At 41.7% G+C, this 19,200-nt stretch overlaps 1 protein-coding gene across 12 annotated transcripts in view; it reads left to right on the forward strand.

The window, feature by feature from the left end:
- The window catches only part of tox2 (TOX high mobility group box family member 2), a 281,333-nt gene that overhangs the window by 68,003 nt on the left and 194,130 nt on the right, over positions 1-19,200 (forward strand). The window contains exon 1 of one of the 12 annotated variants that reach the window (XM_008109982.3): positions 3,062-3,207. The exons of the other annotated variants lie outside the window; for them this stretch is intronic. The gene's annotated coding sequence lies outside the window, so the exon portion shown is untranslated. Of the gene's footprint in view, positions 1-3,061; positions 3,208-19,200 lie in introns of those variants that run through there. 12 annotated transcript variants of the gene reach the window in all.

The following is a 19,200-nucleotide window of genomic DNA, read 5'->3' on the forward strand; positions in this document are numbered from 1 at the left end:
AGCCAAAGTCATTGAATTAGAGGCAAGGTCCGTCAAAGAGGAGCTCCAAGTGCACCTCCTGAATCAGCTTCCCCTTTTCCTTTGGCTCAACAATAAGATTCCTGTATGACATGAATCTAATGTGAACCCTAATTTTGGCAAGGTAATTTTGCCAAAAAAGGTGAGCATTAATTATTATGGTATCTGTAGCAATGTTGCTGAGAAGGCAAGTTGTGTAGCTGAAACATATAACCTTGATTGTTTTATCGGGCAAGGCCCCATGTAAACCGCCCCGAGTCCCTTCGGGGAGATGGGGCGGGGTATAAAAATAAAGTTATTATTATTATTATTATTATTATTATTATTATTATTATTATTATTATTCTTCAGAAATCCTTCCATTCCATGTAATAGTTGTCTGACACATTTCCAACAATATATTCTGTTTGCTGCTGAATATATCTACAGACTCAGGATGTATAAATCATACATCCACCTTAATAATCTTTAGATACTGTTCAGTAGTGTTGAAATGCTGGTTCTCCTTTTCGCCTCACTTCTAGAGGAATCATCTCATGTGATATGATTTATGGACATCTGAGAATTGCTTTTACATGTTTTACTTACAAAGTACTCAGTGGTATATTGCTTGGGTCAAATAGGCAGGAAGGGCATGAATGTTGTGTAATGTGCATAGTCACTTGCTTGTAATAGCTCTGTAAGTAAGCCATCAAGTGAAGCTCAATGGTGAGAGAACCTGGACAGATGAAGGATGTATGTCTTTATATAGCACATCATTAACTTGTGGAATCCATTGGCAGAAGCTGCAAGTATCTCTGGCAACTTAGATGGTTTTAAAAGGGATTGGATAAATTCCTGGATGCTAGCGTGATCAGTAGCTACTATATGTCACTTCTAGTATCAGAAGCAAAATGCCTCTGTGTATCAGTCACTGAACAACGCAAGGTGGAAGTGTAGCAGATTGGCTATTCTGTGAACAGAATGTTGACCGTAGTTTCATTCAGCATCATTTCTTATGTTCAGTTTTGCTTCAGTAATCAATCGTCATCTTCCACCATAATGAGCAAATAAGTGTTTCATCAGACTAACCCTCAGCTATTTTATTTGACTAGTATACTGATAACGTATACATTTGGCTCTCCATATATGAGTTCTGTATCCATGGATCATCTAACCACAACTTGCAAATATCTAGGGTTGGGTGGGGGTGGGGAGAGATAATTCAAAAATCAAACCTGGATTCTGCTGCAAGCTGAACACTATCCTGATATGTAAGCATAGCCTGCTGTCACCTCATGCCATTTCACATACACTCAAGCTCTTTCTGACATTAATTTGAGTTAATAATAATTTATATAAGGTTTCCATTCTACACAACATAATACATAATGGGACTTGAGCATCCACAGATTTTGGTATCCACAGGTGGTTTTGAAACCAAACCCCAACCAATACTTAGGGCCTAATGTACCTGGAAAGCTGGGTCTGAGAGTGGGGTGGGGGAGGCTATATTTGGATATAGAAGTAGACTGGTGTTTTAGAACTGGCTAACGGAAGCAATTCTTAGGGCTACAAGGATTAATCTTTAGGATCAACACTGCCTGTTTATTCTCTTTATTTCAACTATTCTCTCTGCACCTTTATACATACATGTATATAGTTTTTTTAATTAAAAAAAACATTCTTGTACTTCTTCATATCCTATCTTTTTTCCTAGGGAATGCAAAGCCCTATATTTAGGTTTCCCAGTTGGTTTGCCATCCTTGCATTGACCATCCTTGCTTTTATTACAGCAAAGCTGCTGTAGTGTTTGCCTTCCTGCTGTATGGGGAAATGTGGAACAATCTGTTTAGCATTTTGAACAAATGTATATAGGATTTTGTTGATTACCTTACTCCTTTTGCTTTGAATAAAAAGAAATAAACAAAGTGTAAGTGTTTGGCATCCATTAAATTTATTTTTAAGCCCCATTTGACTTTTAAAGCTCATTTGTTTCCAGAGAGGTGCATTTGAAAATTCTTTTAGACTTAATTTTTGTATATGTGCCTTAAAAAAGAAAGGAAACGAGAAAGAAGTGGATTCATTCACTCGGATGTTATCTATCCAAAGTAACATCAGATTAATAACATCCTTTATCAGAAGCTTAATATTATCCCTCATTTAAATACTAAATTACTTTTGAAGCAGTTTTGCTTCTACAATAAAATAATAAGCAATAATGTATGCGGTAGTGTGAAAAACAAAGCCAGTGGTCAGTTCTGTTTCATAGAGGAACAGTGAGAAATAAGAATGCTGTTAGTTCACTATTTTTCTGTAGGGTTTAAATAAATCTGTTGCTGAACCATTGACCTTCTTTGACATCACCAACTCAGGGGAAATACATGCATTTCAGCTGGTCAAATGAATAGTGCTAAGTGGATCACTTTGGGCAAGAGTTTGTGTAAAGGTCTTAATGGGAAAACTGCAGTTAAAAGGGATTAAGCTAACTTTAGTGGTATATATTCCCAGAAGGAGGCCCATACTTAATAATTCTTTTAGGAAAACACATTGGCAGGAAGTTTTCATGGCAGAAGGCCAGAAGCATACATGTTGCTTCTCTGGGACTTGGCGAAAACGAGTGCTGGCCAAGTAGATGTGACAGTGTTCTAAGGCGTTTGTTTTAGTACTAATCCTGAAATTCATACATGAAGATTATACTTTGGGACCACAATCTTAGTACCTTGTAAGAAGAAAAAGGGATAATTGTGTAATACTGCAGGTTAGTTTGTGGGAGATTTCAATTCTGAATCATATTTAAAATAGGAGTTTGTAGAAACATATATTAGTACATATATTCAAACCTATGTGGCAGTATAATTTCAAGAAATATTTCAACACATGACGACAATAACATGTAGGTTTTGAATACTGAACACGTTGTTCACTTATAAACATTAAACATTAAACACTGGTTTGGACTCTGGTCTGGTGATTTGAAAAATAGCCTGACTCAGCTTAGCCAGATTCTAAGGCTGATACCAAATCTTGATTCAGAGATCCAGATCTTCAAGCCTGCCATGGCTATTATTGCAAGCAAAGAAATGGCTTTTAACTTGGTTCTTGTTTATCAGAACTGAATTAAATTCTCAGGCGTGGTTGATGGACTTCTCAGAGGGAACTGTGTGTGCCAAATTGCAGACAGACAGCTGAGGGCATCTTAAACTATAGGTATGTCTGTCTGTGGTTGTCTAATAAGGGAACTGATACATATTAAAACATAATTGTGGGACTGACTAGAAAGAAATTATGGATAGGGATACAAATTGTAAGTTTCAGGGGAATAGCAAGCTACCGAGAGATTTGTGCAAAAATAATTATTCAAGAAGAATGTTCCTTTGCTTCCCCCTTGTATTTCTATTCAGATGTTACAGAATAAAGCAAGGAGAGGGCTCTAGATCAGAAAGCTGCAAAACAATTATTATGATAGATCTGTACAACTGTGTATGTGGAGTTTAAAAAGATTTGCTTCCCTTTACACCATTAATTGTTTAATGTATAAAACTGACATGTCATAAAGATGTCTGTATGCAAGAAAGATGGAAATCATGGAAGTATAGGTAAAAATCTAGGGATCTATGTTTAACGAAAAACATTTTCTCAACATGTACCCATTGCAAGGCCTTTTCGAGTCTTAGATACACTACAAACACAATGTAAGCAGCTCTGTTAAATCTATCTACTATGATTGGAAACTATAGCTTTCAGTCAGATTACACCCATTCTCCCTCTTCTCCTTTTCCCTATCCTCTAAATATATGTGGAGCACTTGGAGAGATGTGTATTTATTTTTGAAAATAGACTTGGATCTCTGTATCCTTGCAAATCCAAATAGTTATCAATGCTTACATCTACATTTACAATCCTTCTTCAAAGTGGAACTCTCTCAAATACCTCAGAATCATTGCAATTTAGTTCACACTTTGGATGAACCTGAAGTGTAATGAAAAGATATTCCATGTACCTTCTTAGTGAAATATAATTAACATAACGTTGAGTGTGAACTGTTAGAAACAGTCTTGCTTTTTCAAATTATATACTCTGAGTATTATCTAGATAAATCTTACACACTGTTAGACAAGCTTGTGCAAAAGCTGCCATTGTTTATCTTGGCTTTTCAATATGAGCCATTAAGTCGCTCCCCTGATATACTCAAATATCTTACTGGCATTTGAGACTTTGGGCTCTCTCAGCTGTTCTGTGTAGGAGTGTGAAGCATGACATAGCACAACCCATATCTTTAAAATCTTGTCACATTGCAACACCTACAGTGCTATATAGCTAGTTTAATAAAAAGAGTAATATGCTCATATTGGGATTTATCAATGCAACCTCTTGCAGTATTATTGTGGATGATGTATAGTTATAACAAGGCCCCAAAGCAGCTTCTAATCACACAGACACACAAAAGAGAAGCCAAAAATTAAAGACGTTGCCCAAAAAACATAAATAAAGAGACAATTTGGTTTCCTAAAGGAGTTTCACTGTTTGAGGCCGATCTACACTGCCATATAATGCAGTTTCAGAATGCAGATTAAATTGATTAAACTGAATTTTATGGCAGTATAATTCAGTTCAGTATGGTTCAGTCTGCATTATATGAGTCTACACTGACTATGCAATTCAAACTAGATTCAAACAGTGTGGATGGGCCTACCTGTCAAAACTGAAAAGGCTTTGCAATGCTTCCCAGTCAAAATGAGATTTCTTTATGACAATAAGATGAGGAGCAACATTTCATATGAAAATGCTTTGGTCTGGCAAGCTTTCATAGTATTTCTTTAATTGACCTGCTAAAAAACTGGACAGGGCATTTAAGGTGAAAATCAGAACTCTTAACCTGAGGAATTGTTTCTTGAAATGAAATGGAATCCTGTGCAGATCATTGAGAATAAGAATGATATTGGATCCTAAGCAGGACTCTGGTTGCTTCAGTTTATCCAGTAGAAATTTCTTCAAGTGTAGCCCCACATGGATTGTGTTGCTATCATGTGACAAAGATGCATGGCAGTTGTCAGTTCTACTTTATATCATAAAATTTGCTGTCATCAAAGCCATGCAAGAATGCTCCTGATCTCAGCGGCAACTATCTAAGAGCAAAGGTGGATTCAGGGACATGATATATGTATGTATGTATGTATGTATGTACACATGTAGGGAATGGTAAAGGTTTCCCCCTGTCACGACCCAGGCTGCAGAGCACCAATAACCATACACAGAGGCCAGAATCTATCTAATATCTTTATTAAGGAAATAAATAAAGTTAATAAAAGCAAGTGTATGAAATAGTTCAGAAGTAGACCTTTCAGGAAAGGTCAAAATTAGTCCAAAGAAACAATGTCCAATATAAAATATTAAGGTCCAAAGTTGTAATCCAATAACCGAAACACTCACTTTGCCAGGCAAAGTGAGGGGAGATGACAAGGTCCTTTAGTCCATGAACTTGAGCAAGGCTAGGAAATAACTTGAAACAAGGCTTAATACAAGGCAACAAGGAACGAGGAGCGAGAACAAGATCCGTGGAATTACTTGGCAAAATCCGGAAAACAAGGCAAGGTCCGTGGAGGTAAACAAGGCTGGAAACGGGGACGAAGGCTTGGAAACGGAGCGAAGGCTTGGAATCAGGAACAAGGCTTGAAACAGGAACGAGGCTTGGAAACGGAGCGCGCTGTCCACACACAACTTACTCCAGTAGCTGACGAATTGACTCCGCAAAATCCCTTTGTGGGTAAAACACCTAAATAGGGTCTAGTTTTCCCACCAAAGAGCAGTTCTCTGGGGAACCAGAAACGAAAGCTAATCTCTGAGTCCAGATGCATGACTCCTTAAGGTTTCCCATGGAAAGCAGGCTTAATCAGCTGAATTCTTAGCAGCTATCCTAGCACTCCTACGAGAGGCCGCTTGAACTCCTCTCTGTTGTTTACAAAACTCGTGGCGAGAAAACACAGGAGATTTAGACTCAGGGCTTGTTTGACAGATTTCTGGAAGACAAATCTCTTGCAGGTGCAAGGTTCCCAAATCTGGCTGGGAAGGTTCCAATTCTGACTGAGACGGTGAAAAACCCAAGTTCTCCTCTTCATCTGGGACTACAGTGCCATGAACGGGACTACATGGCCCATGACTCATCACACTATCCCCCTCCTCAAGCCCCCTCTCAAACCGGGACTCTCTCCCCGAGGCGCGAGGCCGCGGCTTGGCGGGATAGGTCTGATGGAAGCGGCGGGTTAGATCAGGAGCATGGACTGTGGAAGCGTCTTCCCAAGAGCGTTCCTCGGGGCCAAAACCCACCCAGTCAATGAGATATTGTAGGCGGCGGCGGTGAAAGCGAGAATCCAAAATGTCCTCAACCTCGAACTCCTCCTCCCCATTCATCAAAACAGGAGGGGGGGCCGGCCGGTCTGTATCAGGGCGCACACCATCCGCCGGAAGGAGCAGGGAGCGGTGGAACACTGGATGAATGCGCATTGAACGCGGAAGTTGGAGTTTGAAAGTCACGGGGTTAAGTTGCGCCACCACTGGATAGGGGCCAATGAAACGGGCATCTAACTTCCGGCAAGGGCGATGGGAGGGCAAAAAGCGAGTGGACAGAAGAACCCGGTCTCCTACCTTGATTTCGGGGCCCGGCTGGCGATGTTTGTCCGCGTGACGTTTATAGTCCTCCTTGGCTTGGTTTAATTGCTGGAGCAAGAGTTGTTGCACCGCTGTGAGTTCCTGCAGCCAGTCCTCTGCTGCGGGAACTTCTGAGGTTTCAATGACAGGGGGAAAGAAACGTGGATGGAAGCCGTAGTTTGCAAAGAACGGCGTTTCTTTAGTAGAAGCCTGGACCCCATTGTTGTAGGCAAACTCTGACAGCGATAACAGGGAAGCCCAATTGTCTTGCTGGTAGTTCACATAACAGCGAAGGTATTGTTCCAAAGTGGCATTGGTGCGCTCAGTTTGCCCATCTGTTTGGGGATGATGAGCCGAAGATAAACGAGAGTCTATGCCCAATAGTTTTTGTAGTGCTTTCCAGAAACGAGAGGTGAATTGGGACCCACGGTCTGTGACCAAACTCTTGGGCAATCCATGCAATCTGAAAATATGTTGGAGGAATAGATCTGCAGTTTCTTTGGCCGTGGGAAGGCCATCACAGGGAATGAAATGGGCTAACTTGGTGAAAAGGTCCACCACCACTAGGATCGTGGTGAATCCACAGGAAGGTGGTAGATCAGTGATAAAATCCGCAGAGATTATTTCCCATGGGCGGGATGGGGTAGGGAGGGGATGCAGAAGCCCTGAGGGCTTTTCTCTTCTTGTCTTGGAGCGCTGGCATACTGGGCAGGTGTTGACATATTTTTCCACATCCTTGCGGATCTTGGGCCACCAGAAATCTCTTAGGATCAAATGCATGGTTTTAAATAGCCCGAAATGCCCTGCTGGCTTGCAGTCATGACACAGACGAAGTGTTTTTTCCCTGCCCGGTCCTGGGGGGATGTAAACATGATTCCTATAGCAAAGTAGCCCATCCTTAAGCGAAAAGGGAAAACGTAGTCCTTGGCGAAGTTGGTCCTGTGCCCAGGCGTCTGCTTGCTGACTAGCCCTGATTTCCTGAGCACAAAGGGGTCCTGGAGTAGGGGAAGTTGAACCAATGGGAGTGGATTTGGTGTTTCCCACTGTGAGCGTGGCAAAGTTCTCGGGTTGTAGCAGCTGGGACTCAAAGGTCTCCTTGCGCCCTGCAGCGTATTCCGGTTTCCGTGACAGAGCATCTGCTTGCTTGGTCTGGGCTGGGGTTACATAATGAATTTGAAAGTTAAAACGTTCAAAGAATAAAGCCCAGCGTTGTTGCCTTTGATTTAGCTTGCGGGCAGTTCTTAGATGCTCTAGATTTCGATGATCAGTATGGACTTCAATGGGAAATTTGGCCCCTTCTAGCCAATGTCTCCAAGTTTCAAAGGCTGCCTTTATGGCCAATAGTTCCTTTTCCCAAATGGTGTAATTTCTCTCTGGCGCGGTCAATTGACGGGAATAAAAGGCACAAGGATGAAGATGGTCTCCCACTGGTTGTAGGAGTACAGCCCCAATTGCCACATCGGAGGCGTCCGCCTGCACAACAAAAGGGGTTTCAGGATCTGGATGCTGAAGGATTGGCTGGGACGTGAATAATTTCTTTAGTTGCTGGAACCCTTTCTCTGCTTGATCTGTCCAGCGGAAAGGCTGTTTCCCACGGATGCAGCTGGTGATTGGGTCAGACCAGCGGGCAAAGTCTGGAATGAACTTGCGGTAGTAGTTCGCGAACCCCAAGAATCGTTGCACCTCTTTCTTGTTGGTTGGCGCCCGCCATTCCAATACTGCTGAAACCTTAGCCGGGTCCATGGAGAGCCCTAGTGGTGAGACGCGGTACCCCAGGAAATCTACCTCTTGTAGATCAAAAGCGCATTTTTCCAGCTTGGCATAAAGTCCATGATCCCGCAATCGTTGTAACACCATTCTGACGTGGTTCTCAAGCTCTGATTGTGATCTAGAAAACACCAAAAAATCGTCCAGGTAGATGATCAAGAACCGATCTAGATAATCCTGAAAGATGTCATTGACAAAATGCTGGAACGTTGCGGGAGCTCCACATAAACCATAATTCATAACTCGGGACTCGAATAATCCGAATTTAGTCTGGAAGGCGGTCTTCCACTCGTCCCCTTCTCTGATGCGAACTAGATTATAAGCCCCCCGAAGATCCAGCTTGGTGTAGACCTTGGCTCCTCGAAGTCGGTCTAGTAGGTCCGAGATCAAGGGCAGGGGATAGCGGTTCCGCTTAGTGATATTGTTCAATGCTCTATAGTCCACCACCAAGCGTAAGTCCCCTCATTTCTTTTTCACAAACATCACTGGGGAAGCGGCTGGGGATTGAGAGGGTCTGATGAATCCCTTGCGAAGGTTTGACTCTATGAACTCCCTGAGAGCTTCTTGCTCCGGTTCAGTCAGGGAGTAGAGATGTCCTCGCGGGATCGGGGCCCCCTCCACCAAGTCAATGGCACAGTCATAAGGTCTATGTGGGGGTAATCTCTCAGCTTCTTTTTCATTGAATACATCCCAATATTCTGAGTACTTCTTGGGCAAGGTGATAATGGGTTCAGTGTCTGTGGCATGGCAGACCTTGGCTACAAGGCAATGGTTTTGGCAATATTTTGAAGCAAACTGCAGTTCTCTGTTGGACCAGGAGATGCTTGGGTCGTGAAGTGTCAGCCATGGAATTCCCAAAATCACAGGGAAATGGGGAACCTCGGTAACAAAGAAGGAAATCTCTTCCATATGTTCCCTTATCCACATTCTGGTAGGTTCCGACCACTGGCTTACGGGACCCGTCTTGAGGGGGCGGCCATCGATGGCTTGCACCACACGGGCATTCTTGAAGTCATGGTATTGTAATCCCAGAGAGTCGGCATACTCTCTATCAATGAAATTGTTTGTAGCTCCTGAGTCTATCATGGCATGGACCATGACTGGCCCCTTTTTTGCTGACCACAAGGTGACCACTAGAAGAAATAGGACCCCGGTTGGCGGCTCTTGAGTGGGTTTTTTGACCGGGTTGGCGAGTCTCTCTACGCCCGGTCGCTGGCTTCCCCCGCCGGCTGTGCGCCAGCCGCCTCAGACGTCTTCGTCTCCGTGGAGGACGCCGCCGCCAGACGGGCGGGGGGCTTCCCTTTGGCTGGGCACTCTCTGGCGAAGTGGCCCCCGTTTCCGCAGTACCAACAGAGATTTAGGCGTTGGCGGCGGGCCTTCTCGGCGGCATCTAACCTGGGACGCACATTGCCCAACTGCATCGGCACCTCCTCTCTCCCCCTGGGGTATGGGGCTGGTGGCGGGGGTCTCCATACTGGACGCGGCTGGACGCTGGTGGGAGCGGGAGGTTTCACCCCAGCTCTACCGCTCTGGCCTCGGACCCATTGTTTTCTGTTGGCAAGCATGACTTCAGCTCGTAAACATTGATCAATGAGTGCTTCAAGAGAGTGGGGGGGATCCACTTTGGAGATTTCTTCCAACATCTCGATGTTGAGACCCTCCCGAAATTGTCCTCTGAGGGCTATATCATTCCATCCGGTGCTGTGGGCCAGCACTCGGAACTCGGCTATGTACTGGGACAAGGGTCTGTCCCCCTGAGAGAGGCGCCGGAGTTTATGGCCGGCTGCCTCCAAATTGTCTTCGATCCCCCAAGTCACCTTAATGTGATCCAAGAAGTGTTGCGCTGATCTTAGGTGTGGGGAAACTTGGTCGAACAGTGCCGTCGCCCAGTTGGCCGCTGGCCCGTCTAAAAGGCTGTAGATCCACGCCACTTTGATGTCTTCTTGGGGAAACTCGGCATTGCGGGCCTCTAGATAAGCTTGGCATTGGCGACGGAAAACATGAACCTTAGAAGCTTCTCCAGAAAACTTGGTTGGCAATGCCAGGGCCGGGAGTCGGATTCCGCGTTCCTTCAATCCCTTTATTTCTCCCTCCTGCGCATTGAGCTTATCACGGATGCGGTCCACTTCCTCCTTGTCGATGGTGTAGCTGAGCGGCTGGCCTCCCGGTCCGGCTCCGGTAGACATTCTGGCCTAGGTTAATTGGTGCTTAGGGTGGCGGAGTCAAACTGTCACGACCCAGGCTGCAGAGCACCAATAACCATACACAGAGGCCAGAATCTATCTAATATCTTTATTAAGGAAATATATAAAGTTAATAAAAGCAAGTGTATGAAATAGTTCAGAAGTAGACCTTTCAGGAAAGGTCAAAATTAGTCCAAAGAAACAATGTCCAATATAAAATATTAAGGTCCAAAGTTATAATCCAATAACCGAAACACTCACTTTGCCAGGCAAAGTGAGGGGAGATGACAAGGTCCTTTAGTCCATGAACTTGAGCAAGGCTAGGAAATAACTTGAAACAAGGCTTAATACAAGGCAACAAGGAACGAGGAGCGAGAACAAGATCCGTGGAATTACTTGGCAAAATCCGGAAAACAAGGCAAGGTCCGTGGAGGTAAACAAGGCTGGAAACGGGGACGAAGGCTTGGAAACGGAGCGAAGGCTTGGAATCAGGAACAAGGCTTGAAACAGGAACGAGGCTTGGAAACGGAGCGCGCTGTCCACACACAACTTACTCCAGTAGCTGACGAATTGACTCCGCAAAATCCCTTTGTGGGTAAAACACCTAAATAGGGTCTAGTTTTCCCACCAAAGAGCAGTTCTCTGGGGAACCAGAAACGAAAGCTAATCTCTGAGTCCAGATGCATGACTCCTTAAGGTTTCCCATGGAAAGCAGGCTTAATCAGCTGAATTCTTAGCAGCTATCCTAGCACTCCTACGAGAGGCCGCTTGAACTCCTCTCTGTTGTTTACAAAACTCGTGGCGAGAAAACACAGGAGATTTAGACTCAGGGCTTGTTTGACAGATTTCTGGAAGACAAATCTCTTGCAGGTGCAAGGTTCCCAAATCTGGCTGGGAAGGTTCCAATTCTGACTGAGACGGTGAAAAACCCAAGTTCTCCTCTTCATCTGGGACTACAGTGCCATGAACGGGACTACATGGCCCATGACTCATCACACCCCCTGACATTAAGTCTAGTCGAGTCCGACTCTGAGGGGTGGTGCTCATCTCCAGGGCCGTAGCCAGAAAAAAATTTCAGGAGGGGTTTTGAAAATTTCGGGGGGGGGGGGGATTGAACCCCTAGCACACACCTCTCCCCGCTACAAACCTGTCAATATCTGCTTGAAATAGTGCCTGGAGGGACTCTTAATATTTTGTGTCTCATAGACTTAGCATGGAGATTTGGTTAACCAGTTAAAATTCATGAGTAAACCATGTTTTTTTTATAACCTGAAAAATTTGGGGGGGGGGGGGTTGAACCCCTAAAACCGCCCCCTCGCTACAGGCCTGCTCATCTCCCTTTCTAAGCCGAAGAGCTGGTGTTGTCTGTAGATGCCTTCTAGGTCATGTGGCCGGCATGACTGCATATATGTATGGTGTATGGTGTGTTTGTGTATATGTATATGTATGTGTATATATATATGGTGTGTATGTATGTGTGTATATATATGTATGTATGTAAGTATGTATGTATGTATGTATGTAATGTTGTTATCGTTGTTGTAGATCTCACTTCAGATGCCTTGCTAAGAATATCTTTGTTTTGTCTGGATTAAGTCTTATTTTGTTTGCCCTTAACTGGTCCATGCCTGTGCTTAGGATCTCCACAATTTCCCTGGACTTGGCTTGGTTTGCTTGATTGGAGAGCATGGCATTGGTTTCATGTAGCTCCTGGCTAGCAATGAATGACATGGAAATATTGGACCAAAGGGCTAACCATCAGTGGGTGCCTAGCATTGACCTACTGGATTAGTCAGCAATCACTTTAAAACAGAACCCCCAGTCCCATCTACTCCAGGCAGCCTAGAAGCCCGACATTAAAGTTCCTGAAGTTCCTAGTAGGTCTATGTTGCCCTATTTGTTCCCAGCAAGTGAAAGTGAAGTGTGTAGCTTATGAGTTGTAGTGATGATTCAGCCGCCAAACGCTGGGATCCCCCACCCCATCAACCCACCCCTAAATACCCTGCATATCTTTTTTTCACCCTACTTAATAAAATGCCATTAGAAGGCTTTAGGTCAGAAGATTGGACTGTAATGTGTTGGCCAAAAGCAGCAAAATCCGTACTCAAAACGTATTTTAAAAACATGATTTCTAGGGAAACTGAAAATAGCAGCATAGGACCCTCTGGGTACTGGAATCTGCCTACTCCTGCACTAAGTTAACCAAAATAATTCTTAACAATACAATAACAAATAAAGAAGGCTCAAGATAATCCTAGCTAATTGAGAGGTTGCACTACTGAGTCCCACCCTCTACCTTCATTGAACTTATGTTTTATCTCTTCTTAGCCTTTAATTCTTTAAAAAGTCTTACTTCTTTTATTCACATCTGTCCCACTCTTTTTGTTCTTCTTGTTCTCTTGTTGTAAAACTTCAATTTCTTTTTTTAACATTTCTTTCCCTACTTGCCACATTCTTGGCCTGGAATACTTTGTCTCTCTTTTCATGTTTCCATACTTGTGATTCCATTAACAGTTCAATAAAGTTACTTCCCCATTAGCCTTTCATCTTGGTGCTTATATGGAAGTCTATTTTGCTGTGCCATTTAGCATAGCAAAGCGTACTGTTACTGTGCCTGAGTAACTGTACTTTTTTCCTTATCTCTTCCTTTTTTTGACTTAGATGATTCATTTTTTGCTATTGAGAATAACTATTATAGATGGGTTTAAAAAAATGTTTTGTACGTATCTTTCTCTCAGGCACTTAACAAGCACTTAGCACTAGCAACAGCAGAGCAGCAAAAACAACAACAGTTTACATAAAAATGACAGAACAGCCTATTTGTATGGTAGAGAACCCACAAAGGAAAGCAGGTACAATATTAGAACACAGAATGTGAAAAACACCCCGGTTAAAAGAATGAGTTCTAGTACAGTTTCATGATAGATAGGTAGGACCATATATCATAAGTTTAATACATGCAGATCAATCACATAGTGTGAAATCTGGCTGGAGCTCATATGCCCTTCATTAAGAAATATTTAAATCAATTTTACCTCATTTCTGCAGTCTCTGGTTTAAGGGGAAGTATTTTGCAGAATAATCAAATTTATTTGTTTATTTTTTAAAAAATGGTCTGCACTCATACAAGACTGCAATTCAGTAATACTTTCTTAGGAGTAAATGTGTGAATAATTGCCTATTTATGAGACACTATCCCTGGTATTAATCTATTTTGTATTGGTATAGTGATATATTGGTGTATTGACCTTTGGTTGCAACTTCTGTATGTGCAGATACATAACCAATTAAAACAGAATAGAGAATTGTATAGGGATTTTATTCTACTCTAAAATTCATCTTTGTTTCTTTAGTAGAGAAAGTTAAATATATACTATTTTAAAATCAATTGTGTGAGGGCAGAGAAATAATTAAGACAATAGTTCCACACTATTTTTTTCAAATTAACAGAACTATTTCCATTGTGCTGCATACTTAGATGATTAAAGATAAATTGGATCAATTTTTATAGGAAACAGAGTATGATGAATGCATGTCCTTATATCTGAGAATTGATTAGTATCTCGACATGCATGAGGAGCTGCATCTAATCGAAACTGGAAGAAAACCATCATAACAAAGGGAAAATATTAAAATGTTTTGTTTCAACCGTAAATCAATGTGGAATGATGAAACCAATTGTCTTCAATTGCATTCTGCAGTACAATGATAATGGGAATATAGCACATATTATTTATCTACTATACCTTGCAGTAGCATAAGTGGGAAAGATTTAATTGGAAAAAAAATACCCTGGCAGGATAATTTTTATAATAAATTTGTTTGTGTCCTTATTGCTGGAGGGTGAAAACAAAATCTAATCTTTTGTATGGAAGTTTTGAAGTTGTCACTGAATTTTGAGGGTTGATTTTCAATGTCACTGGTTGGCAATCAGAAGCAGAGTAATTTTCAGACAAGCTTCATTAGTTACTGGGAGACGGGCAAGCACAATATATAAAACCATAAAGCACATTTTACAAAATAATATAAAGAGAGTTTGAATTTGCTTCCAAGGAAACAGCACTGTTTATAAAATGTGTGCGTGTGGAAATGAATTCAATTTCCTACCTAGTTTTGGAATGGAGATGATGCAATTAAGCCTCTTCCAAGATGTAAAAAGTGCTAGGCATTGAATTAATAAAGAAATGAACATGCATATTGTGTGTGAAATAAATCAGTGCTTCACCTACATAAAATCACAATACAGGTTGAATTTCCCTTATCTGGAAATTCAAAATCCAAAATACTCCAAAATCCAAAATCGTTCACATGGATGGCTGAGATAATGATATCTTTGCTTTCTGAGGGTCCATTGTATTGAAATAATGTGTATAAAATTATATTCAGGTTATGGGTATATGGTGTATCTTTATGAAACATAAGTTTGTGTTTTTGATTTCGATTCCATCTATAAAATAACTCATTATGCAAGTATATAGAAATACAGTTATTTCAAAATCTGAAAAAAAAATCCAAAAACCTTCTGGTCTCAGTTATTTCAGATAAGGTTTACTCAACCCATGTTACATGTTGGCTGCTAGGACAAAGCTAGCCTTTGCGTGCTGCTAAGGATGGGAAAAACCCAATTAAAAAAGATTTTAAGAAAAGACCCTTGAGACCAAAGTATGCATTATATATCTACTCCTCTTCAAGACTATTGTCCTTAAGGAGAAATGCAAGAAAAAAGTTGCTCATTTTGGATTTGGATTTTTGTTTGGTTGGTTTTGTTTCTCTTCTCCAAATGATGGGACCTAATATGCTGCAATGGTGTGCCAGATTATTAAGTGATAACTGACCTTGATGGAGGTGTGTTGCTTTCTTGGGTTCTGCTGGCCTTTTTAGCTTGAACTGATGCAGAGTCAACTTCCACAGTTCATGCTTTGAAGTGAGTTTCTGGAAAGATTGAAAAACTAAGAAGTTTGAAGTGTTGTAAACTTTTTTAAATCTCTAGAATATATATATATTTAATCACAAATTGTTTAGATTGTACTTAAATGTGACCTGAATAATTGTACTAATGATGAGCCACAGCCAACATTTAAAAATATTCTTCTTAGGACAGAGAGGGAAAGTTCTTCCACAAAATTAATTTGGTGCATTATACTGTGGTGGTGCCACAGGTTAAACCGCTGAGCTGCTGATCTTGCTGACCGAAATGTTGGCAGTTCGAATCCAGGGAGCGGAGTGAGCTCCCACTGTTAGCCCCAGCTTCTTCCAACCTAGCAGTTCTAAAACATGCAAATGTGAGTAGATCATTAGGTACCACTCTCGCAGAAAGTTAATGGCACTCCATAAAGTCATGCCAGCCACATGACCTTGGAGGTGTCTATGGACAACGGCGGCTCTTCGGCCTAGAAATGGAGATGAGCACCAATCCCCAGAGTCGGCTACGACTAGACTTAATGTTAGGGAAAAACTTTTACTTATCTTACCTATACTGTAGGTACAGTTTGGAACAGTACTACGCAAAGAGGTGTCCCAAGGACCAGTTTGAGTCATGAGTCAATGGCTGCCAGTCCCTATAGAGTTTGCAGGAAATACAGGAAACATATCGGCAATGTGTATGAATATGATACTGGTCACTGGCACATGGATTGAGGGGCGAAACTGCAGATTCCTCAGACTGAGATGACACAGAAAATACTGGAATATATTCAGTAAATGGTTGAGAAACCAATGAAGAATCCTAGATGGGTGAGAATTGTTGTAGTTTAACATTTCTGCACAGAAGATTCTGGGAATACAAAGTTTTCAATAACTTTCTTGCAGCAGGAATGAAAAATTATAAAATATTTCTTCATTCCTTTGAAGACAAGATTATAAGATTTACACCCATATTGAGATGCCCTGAGCAGTCCTTTGAATCTTTATATTGGTATTGGGAAGAATTATTTATTTATTTATTTATTCATTTCATTTATTTAAGATACTTTTACCCTACCTTTCTCCACCAAGTGGACTCAAGGCAGCTTACAACAGATAAACCATACTATGCAAAGGTTAAAACATATTTAAAATTGCAATTACATCAACCCCTTACCACCTACTCTTTTTAGTCCCTGAAACGATGTACAGATGATTGACCCGATAAAACTTGTTAAACTCGTCAAAACTCATTAAAAGCTGACACATTCCATCTTTAGTTAAAAGGTTTCTGAAGTAGAAAAGTCTTTACTCACTTCTCAGAACTCAGGAGGGACGGGGCAGCTCTTAGTTCTTCCAGAAGGGAGTTCCAAAGTGCTGGTTCCTGTCCTGAAAAGGAGCCGTCCCTGGTCCTGCTTAAGTGAATCTTAAAAAGGAGTGTATGGTAAAATGGGGTAAAAACATTGGTCGCTCGATTAGCATAGATGAATGGGAATACCTCTGGAAAGTAAAAATAAAAATTTTCAGAAGCTATTCCCTTCTAGAAAATTTCTACAAAATGTTTTATCAAGCTTATATGACACCTGTTAAATTAGCCAAAATACAGCCACAATTAAAAAACACTTGCTGGAAATGTAAACAAGCAACAGGATCATTTTTCCACATGTGGTGGACTTGTAAGAAGGCAAAAAACTTTTGGATTAAGATTCATAAAACCACTGAAAAAATACTAAAGCTAAAAATACCCATGCACCCAGAAATATTCCTACTAGGAAAAACAGACTGCTGAAGCCACATGATAAACTCTTCACTTTGATGACAACGGCTGCGAGAATAGTTTATGCACGAGCCTGGAAATTGGAGGAAACACCAGAAATGGAGGAATGGATCGTGAAAGTGACGGAGGTGGCTGAGATGGACATTCTGACAGGGTATCTCCAGTCAAAAGACCCTTCTGAGTTTAGGAAAGTCTGGGATCCCTTCAAAAGGTTTTTAGAAGGAAAGACCATTTCAACGTGGGGGTTTCAAATTTGACTTTTATAAATTTTAATTTTCACCACTCGTTTAACTTCCTTCTGTTAAAAAAAAGAGGTCATGATGAAGAAAAAAAGAACTACAGTTCACAATTGCTGGTGGCTTGTGAACAGGTTGTGAAACAGTGAGCTTTTTGCTTTTGCTTTTTGGTGTATTTCTTTGCCAAGTACTTTGCATTTTTATATCGCCATTTGTTCAGATTTTTTTTCTTTTTTATATAAATATAGACATTTTAGCTTTGTTTTTGGTTTTTGGTTTTCTCTCTCTCCCTTTTTGATCCTTTTTTAAATCTCAGTTTTTCCACTTTCTATACAATCAAATGTTCTCACTCTTTCAATGTTAATTTACTCTATCTTATAAGGAAAAACTTCAATAAAAATATATATTAAAAAAAAGGGTTTGAGTGGAGATAAGGATCTCATCACTTGACCTGAAAGCTCTCCCCGGTTTATATAGGGGGACTGGACTGAAGCCATATAGGGCTTTATAGGTAAGAACCAGCACCTTGAATTGAGTCCGGAAGCAAATGGGCAGCCAGTGGAGCTATCTCAGGAGTGATGTGGTATGCTCTCTGAGACCAGCTCCAGTTAAACTTCTGCCACAATCTTTGAACGAACTGTAGTTTCTGAATGCTTTTCAAGGGCAGACCTACATAGAGTGTATTGCAATAGTCCAATCTGGATGTAACTATTGTGTGTACCATGTAGCCAGGTCTGATCTCTCCAGGAATGGGTGCAGTTGGTGCATAAGCTTTAATTGTACAAGGGCCGACCTAGACACTGCTGCCACCAGAACCTCCAAGTTTAAGGCAAAGTCCAGGACGACCCTCAAACTGCAAACCTGAGATTTCAGAGGTAGTGTAACCCCATCCAGCTCAGGTTGTAATCCTATTCTCAGATCGTTTTTCTGTGAGACCAGCAGTACCTCAGTCTTGTCTGGATTAAATTTCAGCTTGTTCACCCTCATCCAGCCCATCACTGCCCCCAGACAATGGTTTAGGTGCAGACCTGTTTCCTTGGCATCAGGTGAAAAGGAGTAGTAGAACTGGACATCTTCTGCATACAGATGATACCAAACCCCAAAATGTAGATGTTAAATAACATTGAAGATAGCAATGAGCTCTGCAAGACTTCACAGCTCAGCGGCCGTGAGATCGAGCAGGACTCCCCCAAGACCATCTTCTGGAAGTGGCCTGTGAGGAAGGATTAGAACCATTGTAACACAGGGCCTCCTAACCCCCTCTCCTCGAGTCTTCCCAGAAGGATACCATGATCGATGGCATCAAAAGCCGCTGAGAGGTCCGGGAGGGTTAATAGGGTAACATTCCCCCTATCAAGCTCTCCGCGTAGATCATCCACCAAGGCGACTAGAGTTGTTTCTCTTCCATGTCCTGCTCTGAAGCCAGATTGAAATGTATCCAGATAATCGACCTCATCCAGAAATCCCTGGAGTTGTTTGGCCACCATCCGCTCCAAGATTTTGCTGATAAAAGGTAGATTTGAGACCAGCCTGTAGTTGTCCAGTATGGTCAGATTCAGGGACTGTTTTCTGAGTAATGGTCTTACCACAGTTTCTTTTAAAACTGTGGGGACCATGACTTGCTCGAGAGAGGCATTAATTGGTTCCCTGAATGAGCTACTGTAGTTAATAGTATTAATCTGCAGTTACT

The sequence above is a fragment of the Anolis carolinensis genome, chromosome 4 (genome assembly GCF_035594765.1).
Source record: "Anolis carolinensis isolate JA03-04 chromosome 4, rAnoCar3.1.pri, whole genome shotgun sequence".
Taxonomy (NCBI): domain Eukaryota; kingdom Metazoa; phylum Chordata; class Lepidosauria; order Squamata; family Dactyloidae; genus Anolis; species Anolis carolinensis.